The sequence below is a fragment of the Puntigrus tetrazona genome, unplaced genomic scaffold (genome assembly GCF_018831695.1).
Source record: "Puntigrus tetrazona isolate hp1 unplaced genomic scaffold, ASM1883169v1 S000000745, whole genome shotgun sequence".
NCBI lineage: Eukaryota > Metazoa > Chordata > Actinopteri > Cypriniformes > Cyprinidae > Puntigrus > Puntigrus tetrazona.
In genome coordinates this window covers 107,692-117,130 of record NW_025048354.1, presented here as the reverse complement: position 1 = coordinate 117,130, position 9,439 = coordinate 107,692, and the positions used below count along the sequence as shown (strand labels likewise).

The 9,439-nt window shown below is 39.6% G+C and overlaps 1 pseudogene; it reads right to left on the bottom strand.

Moving 5' to 3' along the window:
- Positions 1 to 7,290: 7,290 nt before the first annotated feature.
- On the bottom strand, positions 7,291 to 8,988 carry LOC122335126 (annotated as a pseudogene).
- Between the last annotated feature and the right edge of the window lie 451 nt (positions 8,989 to 9,439).

Here is a 9,439-nt window from a genome sequence, read left to right as displayed (position 1 = left end):
CAATCATCTCCTTTGTCTTGTTGATGTTCAGAAATACACCAAGGCTCTACACACCCAGTTGTGAGCTGCTGCACATCATCTCTGTATGCTGACTCATCGTTCTTGCTGATGAGACCTACAACGGTGGTGTCATCAGCAAACTTGATTATATGATTGTAGCTGTGCATCGCTGCACAGTCATGAGTCAGCAAAGTGAACAGCAGATGAACTGAGCACACAGCCCTGAGGAGCTCCAGTGTTCAGTGTGGTGGTGCTGGAGATGCTGTTCCCGATCCAGACTGACTGAGGTCTGCCTGTCAGAAAGTCAGGATCCAGTTGCAGAGAGAGAGTGTTCAGGCCCAGCAGGCTTAGCTTCTCTATAAGTTGCTGAGGATGATGGTGTTAAATGCTGAGCTGAAGTCAATGAACAGCATTCGGACGTAGTTTCCTGAGTCCAGATGTGAGAGGCGAGATGGAGGTTGTTAGTAGTGATAGCATCGTCCATAAGAGCGGTTTGGGCGATCGCAAACTATGTCGGTCAAGTGAAGGTGGTAGTTGAGACTTGATGTGTCTCATGACAAGCCTCTCGAAGCATTTCATCACAATTGGTGTAGGTCACGCGGGATTGATGAGTTATTGAGGCACGAAACCACAGACTTCTTAGGCACCGGGACAATTGTTGTTGTTTTGAGGCACGTTGGAATGACAGAAGTACTGCAGAAAGGTTGTTTTTGCACGGATTTCAGATGCAGTTTCTCAGCTCCCTCTACTTTATGGAAATACAATAAAAACCACTTCCTCTAATAACAGCATTTAAGTTAATTCTTACTGTTCCTTTTCTCGTATCCATTCTAAAAATCACAAAATGAGATGAAACACTTCTCTGTCCATACATTACGTGAAAACATCCCTTCCTTCTCTGAACTACCTTGATTGCCGTAAGGCTGCTGTGGGCGGGGCTATGTCCCCAATTTTTCTCATTTACATATGAGAATGCAATTTAGATTTCTTAAGTGAGAAAATTCTAATTGTTTTTCCATTATAGTGATATCTAAAATTATAAAATAGAATATATAAAATAAATAAATATAAATATAAAATATTATCTTATTATCTTTTGGTACTCTGGGCTTCATATAATTCTATATTAATTATAAACATGTATACTGTAATTCTTAGTAGCTTTTAGGGAGGTATGGAAAAAAATCATAGTTACTGATTAGCTGATAGTGAACTACTACATTCGACTATTACTAACTAATTCAATCAGAGTTTCTTGTTAGTTAGCAGTAGTTACTAATATTCAAATCCACTCACCATCAGACTAGAGATGGAGGTGAGTGCGGCTGACCTTTTTCAGTTTCTCAGATTTTCATGCTGTTTTTAATGCTGAGCATGATTTATGTGTTCATGACACTCCAGCGCCAGGAAAGAACGGGTTTGTTTGATTGCCTTGTAGTAGACAGTTCTTTAAAAGCATTGCTTTAGTTTAAAGAATTCATTTTACAATTCTATTTTCCACTGGAAGGATTTGGTGGCTGCTGGTCTGTTTGTGTCCAGATATGAATAATCTCTGAGCAGTTTCAGTCTTTGTTTATTTCTTTAAAGTCTGTTTTCTATTGTGTGGTATTGTTTTGCGTTGATAATTCCGTAAGTAACAATATTTGTTATCATTGTAGATGTGTTTTAGAGTGTGTTATAACGTATTCAGTTTATTCTACCTCACATTGTGTTATTACGATTGCGTCATTATAAATGCAATAGCGATAATTCTTAGGCATTTGACACATCATTCGATTGTTTGCAATCAAAGAGTATAATTTACTTGTATAAAGTATCGTTTGTTGGGTACTGATGTAAATATTGATTCAGTCCCTGATGGGCATTACATGGAGCACCCGAGAGTGTAATTTGACACCGCAAAACAGCAGCAGCAGCTCGGTCTGTTTAATAAAGCTGTGCTCATATGCTGACAAGAAGCTCTTGTTTAGTTTAGTTCAGTATCACAATTATAGTTTTTATATAGAGTTCTTATAGAGTATGTTGTTCATATCTGTATCTTTGTCATCTCATATATATAATCACATGTATTTACCATCTGTATTTGTTCTCAACAGAAACCACACACACGTTCATGATATTCACACACCAATCAATAAACTTTGAGATTGAACATGTTCACTCTAGAATAACTGCAGTTCTTTCCAATCGAAGAATCAGGCCAGCTGAGTTTCAGCCATTACAACTGCTCACAGAATATCTCATGCATTTTTAACCAAGCCATTATCGGCTTTGTGTTCTGTTTTGCTGGATGGATTTATTGTTTTTTTTTTCTAAAATCCTTGCTATCTCATATTTCATTTAGCAATTTGTAGTTTTTAGATGCATATGAACATTTCAGCATCAATAAAAACATACAAAAATGTTATATTAATACCTACGTATGAACAGGAGAAGAGCAGAGGCAGGAGACCAAGTGATGATAAAAAAAGCAATTTTATTAAATAATCACTTTCAGTGCTCAGACTTCAACCGATGAACCCAAATCCAACATTTATGTGTTATACAAACAACAGCAATGGAAAGATACAGCTTCACAACAACCTGTGATATGGGAGACATCCTCTGATCATTACTTAGAATATAAACCAAATATCCTAATCAATTAAATACATAGTTTGAATTAATATAACTGCTTAATGGTATGAGATGCTTAAATGAATATAAAGTAAAACACCAGCAAATGAATGAAACAAGTTACTATAATAGAATTATAAAAAATTATCTGTTTTGTTCCAAATTCACAATAGGTTTCCTGATAATGCAGAATATTTCCATCTGCATATTAATGCTTATATATGACGTACAAGAGCAGTTTTAAATGTTCAATGTTTGACTGACACGCAAAGTAGCTCTAGTATAAATCCATAGCTTAAAGGGGTCATTAAATTATATATATATTATATAAACCCTCCCTGTTCTACCAGTTATGTTAAAAAAATGTTAAAACATTTATAGGAATTATAGGCATGTTCCCAAATCTGAATACCGTTTTTGTAAAGAATAAAACTAAAGCGTATTCTTTTTTTTTTTTTTAGCTGTGTAGCCAATTACAGACATGCTGATTTCTGAAACACTGACAAACAACCTCTGACTATAACATACAACAGCAAGCTACTGTCAGGAGCAGACTCGGATTCAGTTGCAGGTGTTGAACTTAATTTTATTTACTCGTCTTCAAACAGAACTTGACTGAGGCAGAGGAACAGAAGACTCTAACATCAGATAATAAAAAACAAAGGTCAAAAACAAGTCCCCAGTCACTCCACTAGGCAGAGAGCGTCTGGCATGGAGAATCCCTCTCAAAAAGTCTCTACCACAGTCCTGCTGATTCAGTCCCAGCTTAAGATCCAAAAAAGGGGGCAGGTGAGGATGAGCTGCCAAACACAGCACCAGAGGAACCAGGACTGGAACAGGGAGGCAGAGATCTGGGAAAACACAAGGCAGGCGGTAGCACGGAGTAACACTAAAAATAATAGCTAATCTTGGAGCCAAGACAAGACAAGACAAGACAAGACAAGACCAAGACAAGACAAGACAAGATTAAGACAAGACAAGACAAGACAAGACAAGACAAGACAAGACAAGACAAGACAAGACAAGACAAGACAAGAGCTGCCAGAGCAGCTGTCTTCACACTACAACGGTCCAGACGTACAAGACTGCAAGCAGAGAGAACTTAGAGTAGAGGGCAATTAAGGTGCAATGAGCCACGAGTGAGAGCAACGCAGCCTAAAGGGGTTAATCAGATGACAATGGGGCGGAAACACGAGCACATGGCAAACAGTTTGACAGACAAAGCAAAAACAACTGAATCAGACTGGAAGACATGACAGCTTGGCTATGCGATGTATTAATGCTCAGTGCAGGCGTGACACTTTGTCAAACAAGGTGCGACAGCAGTTGGTGCCCTGAACCTTTTAGAGTAAACATGTCAACTTAGGGGCTCTGTGGAATGCATTATTCAGGATCCATGTCTTTCTGAATTCAAACATCTAAAAATATATGAGACACATCTCAGGATTACAGTAGAAAATGTTTTAAAAAGTCTTTAAAATGTGTGCAGTTGTTTATCATTCTGGCAAATTTAATTGGTTTTACCAGCTGGATTATGAGACAAATGACACGTGCATTAAAAATAGACAAATTATTTGCACTTGTAAATTTAATCTATAACAGAACTGCCCAATGATTAGAGGTGTAGACAAAAATAATCACATTTATATCAAAAAGAGTCCCATCCAGAGAGGAATGTGTCAATTGTAAATTCCATCTCCCTCATCCAGTCATCAGTAGTGCTTTTAATGGTCCTCATCACTGATTGGTGTATGAGTGCATGAGGGCGGATTGGACCATAAATGTCTTAGTTGATTCGCAGGTAGCCCGATGTCCTCTTGTTACAAACACACTCCTGAACCACGAAAAAGATCACCAGTATAACAATCCCAGCGGGTATGAAGGCAATCGTAGTGTGTAGAGATGAATTGCCCAGAGGGGTTGCCCAAGCCCATTAAAACAGTCCTGTGGAGAAAAGAAGAGTTTGATGTTCAGACAATGTTTTGATCTGGTACGCTAAAAACTCAAGGCCAGTACCAGGGCCGTTTCCCCTCAATTAAAAAATTTCTATACATCTGTGAATGGAACTGATAAACTGATAATCTGAAACTGTGTGAATCACAATCCTACTAAATACATCTCAAAAACACTTTTATTGGTCTGCACTAGCAGTGCTCCTCACAGAGATCTGATCTCACATCTACTGTGAACATTTTGTGTTTAAAAGCAAAACTTGTGCATAGTTTTCAGACAGCTTTGCAGGAAGGTTTCTTGAAGAGAAGACGTTGTTCTCCACAGTTCTGCTGGATTTAGTCTGTCTCAGTTTGTTCTGTTTCTTCACGTCACTCCAGATAGACTGATGATGATCAGATCTCAAAAAAATCTCACTAGATTACTATAATTACTTGCAAAATTTGTGTTTGGGCATGTAAACTGATATCTCCTGCTCACATGTTACTGTACTGTATGGCACCATTTTTAATGAGGCAACAATACATGATAGACTGGACAGAACTAGATAAGCTATGATAATAATCTTTGATTGTGCAAAGGTAATATAATATTATGAAAGGCTCCATTAGAACCTGTTCCTTGGGACCCACGTACTGTGCTGCAGAGTTTAGCTACATCCCTAATCAAACACAACTGAAGCACCTAATCGAGTTCCTTAAGACTGCTTGAAAATACAAAGGCAGGTGTGCTGAAACAGGTTGTGCAAATGCAAATACACGTTGCGTGCTTTCATTAACTGCTTTAAAAATTGGAAGAAAATTGGAAAATTGGAATGCAAACAGATACGCTCTGCCCTAAATGTGACAATCCAGTGAATGATGGTTAGGTATGTTTTGAAGCACGGCTGCTGGTTTAAGCTGATTTGTGCTGGTCCTGAGCAGGAGCTAGTTGCTTAGGACCAGCTGAGGACTTATCCTATCCCTCCACCCCACCACCGGCCCTCTCATAGATCCTGCTGAGACTATTTCACTCAAACGGCTCTTTACCAGGAAGGATCAACTCAAAGCGAAATAAAACACAAGACAAGTTTTGGATTTTTAGCTTGCAAGGATTGCGCTGTCGGTTGCAAGCGGGGGAATAGCAGGTTTCTCCTTTACCTCCCTTTTGCCTCCGGACGGATCCCAGTCCGCCCGAGACCGGGGGCCGGGCAGGCCTTTGCCTCCCTGCCTGCTTTTTGCCTTCGTTTCCCTGCTTTTGCCTCCGAAGCTCAGATAGCAAGTCACTTTATTTATAGAGGAAAGGACAGAGCAAGATAAGTAAAAGCAACTGGCAAAACAAAGACTTCAGACATGTTCGTCACATAAGTTATGACTAGTCACATCTTTTTGTGCGTCAGAATCTTCATTCCCTCAGATTCCCCTGGCGCCCATACCAGTCTAGGATACTATATAGAGGCCATGTCATGTCATGACCTAGAACAAGACGTGTTATACCAGATGGAAGCTGAAACTGAAGGGTCAAAGTTGCATAATGTCAATACATAACTCTAACAGATCCAATACCCTCACATCTGCTACAAACCATTCCCAATGCAACTTCTCTTCTTCATCACAGCTCAAAATCAAGAAGATCAGACTCTTGTCGTTACTAGGCTGGACTACTGCAACGCTCTTCGAGCTGGTCATCTACAATCAGACCTCTGCAAAATGATTCAAAATGCAGCAGAGCATTTTGTTTGACTCACCAGCTGATGTATTTGGTGGCTTTGTAAAAAGTCGCGTCTCCAGCAGCACCGAAGCTGATGTTCAGCCCATATGTCTGAGGATCCTTTGTGAAGTACGCCTGAACGCGAGGCGGACGGAGGGATCTGGTCCACTGAGCACCAGCTCTGAGTGTTTACAGAGCGCAGCGTCTTCAGGCGTCGGCTTTGCCTTCACGATCGCCACAGGTTTCACTGATTATAACCCCACACACTGTCACTTCACGGAGACGACACACCCGTGAGACATCTGAGAGAAGAGACAGCACAAAGGCTCACTAGAAAAAAACCTGGATATTATGGCTAATAAACTATTTCAAGTTGAGAACACGCAAGCTAAACTTTTTCAAAGACAGCAAAAATATGCAATTTGCAAAATGAATGAATTCTCATGCCTGTAATGAAGATCAGTGAGACCTTAGAAAATTATCTAAATATTAGAAGTCAGTATATCTCCAATAATGTGTCTCTATAAGATGAGATTGAAATATATAAACATATAATGCAATGCAATCCATTGTAATTGAGAGAGCTGTGGAAATAAAGTCTCCTCAGAAGATGTGAGATGTTTTGGAGGCTATTGAAGATTATTGATCCACTGAGGAATAGTGAATGTAAAGCATCTGGAAAGCAAATGCTCCTCAAAAATTGTGATGATCACGCTGAGGCGCTGATTCTTCTAGAAAAATGATTGATAGGGAATCAAGTAATGCTCAGCTGCTTCAGTCAGTACATTTGATCAAGATCAGTCCAGATTTGACACCAGAAAGACATATGAAGCAGCATCTAACGGATATTTGGACAGTTATTCTAAAAGGCCTTTTACTTATGAAAAAAAACCTAAACTATCAATCTGATGTTGAATAAATTGTGTGACAGGTTTAACAGGAAAGTTTTGATCCTGTTGATCATTTAGAGCCTTAGAGCCAAAAATATGAGAGAGTGTCCAGGTTTGCCGGAAGTGTTTACCTGGAAAAAAAGGGTTAGTACTCATCGTCTATAAAGCTCTGGGAATAGACTCTTTCCCGAATCCAGAATCTCCAACAGACTGGAACTCTAGAGCGAATCTGAGCTGGTTCCTCGCGCGCCACGCCCGTCCAGCCACACAGCGCAGCTGAGAGGAGTTTGCGTTATGGACGGAGATTCGCATGACTTCATCACGACCCACTGAATCAAACAGTGACAACTGGAGATAGAAAAGCAATCATCGTGCAAAAGTTACCGTACATCTACACGCAACCTTCTGTTGTTACTGTAGTTCTGCTCACCTGCAGACAGAGGGAGCCGTTGAGGAAACTCTCCGTCGTATCTCTACCACACAGTGTTACTATGTGCTCCGACTGGTTAACAGTGATCTCCGGTTGGGACCAGGTGAAATTCTGCAGCTCGTATGGAGGATAAAAGCTGGACTTTGCCGTCTTCTGTGGGTCAGCAACGTTACTGACGCGTCATTGTACTCCCACACCTGAAAAACACATCAGTCTTCATGTTTTCATTTCCCTATTTATTTATGCTCTTGTATGCTTTAATGCTATCCATTAACTTATCCATTTGTCATAATCCATCCATCTACATCTAATCAATCAACCAATCGGCCCATCCATCTATTTATCAATATATCCATGCATCCCAAAGACACAATGGTAAGCACACAATGTATGAGTTATAATATTAATAGTTCTTTAATAGTACAATTGCATATGTATCCATTTACTTTGGTGAACGCTATTGCCCTGCTGTACCGCACACTGGTCTGAGGAACCACCCTCAGGCTGCTGGGTGATCTGTGGTTGATAAGCGCCCAGGCCAGTCCACCTGCACTGTAGACCGGAGTGCTGTAAGTGTTGACCATCAGCAGAGTCGGAGCTCCATAGTTACACAGAAGGAAGTGAAGTGAGTCACCGTTTCCCAGACCTTGCACGTGAACCAGAGCCACTCCTTGAGGAAGAGCGGATGGAGGAGTCAGACCCGGATTCAGCTCCACGGACATCTGACAAATCAAGAGAAATTAAATTAGACTGAGCTTTATTAAATCATTTGAACTGCAGATATTTGAGAAGTAGTAAAGGCACTGTTCAATAGTCCATGGGACACAGTTTTATCATTTTATGAAGGTCCCACCTGGAATGTCTTAGATGTAATTTCATCTATTTGAGTCAGATTGAGACACCGAGGAGATTAGTGAAGAGGATCATGCAGAACCAAAAGCACAGCTCTAAAGGATTTAGTAGATTTGGGGCCCCAGGTAGATATTGGAACAGGGCCCTTTACATTTGTGCACATTTAGATCAACCTTGAGCTTCCTCTTTTGTTGTGATGCTTGTGAGTCAAGACTACTCAGATATGTTTCACGACAAATGGATATTAAAATACTGAAGCATCAAACTGATTTTTGTTAAAATTGTTCATGTTTGTTAATTACAAAGATTTATTTTTCTCTGTGCATATAGACAAAGCTGATTCTTTAATTATTTGCAGCTATTCAAAACTTCTTTGTTGTTGCTCTGTATGAAGATTGAGTTGCTGTAGTTCTTACCTTCCGTTGAAACATATCTCCACGTGTCAGAATATAAATTATACAACCAATCACACACCATGCCACAGTGGTTATAAGCTTCCCTATAAAACATGCCATGGTTCACCGTCTGAACACAAACATGGAAGAAAAGTTTGCGTTCTCTTTTTTCTTCTTCTTGCTCTTCATGGTGGCTGGGAACTAACATTAAAGGTGCATTTACACCACCTTCAGTGCTGGAGTATGAGACAGAGATTCGGATTTTCCTTACTTTTTTCTTTATTTGTTATGGACTGTAGCGTATGTGAATATTCATCCACTGATAAGAAGTGACAAGAGACAGGGAACTGTTCAAATCTTTATCTGAAATCTTAAAAGTTTTAATGCAAAGGTTGGTACAACATTGATTTAATCTGACTGGATGTCTTTACAGCTGTTAAAAGTGCTGAAATAAACAGAATAAAATACACATAAGTACATCTGCCGAATGTAAATCACTTGGCATAAATAAAAGGAAAGCCCACATGAGAACATCTTTCATGCTAAGTATCTCATTTGGGACAGTAAAAAAAAAATAAAAGGCATTTTTGTGATCTCTCTTATTTTGGTAAAATAAC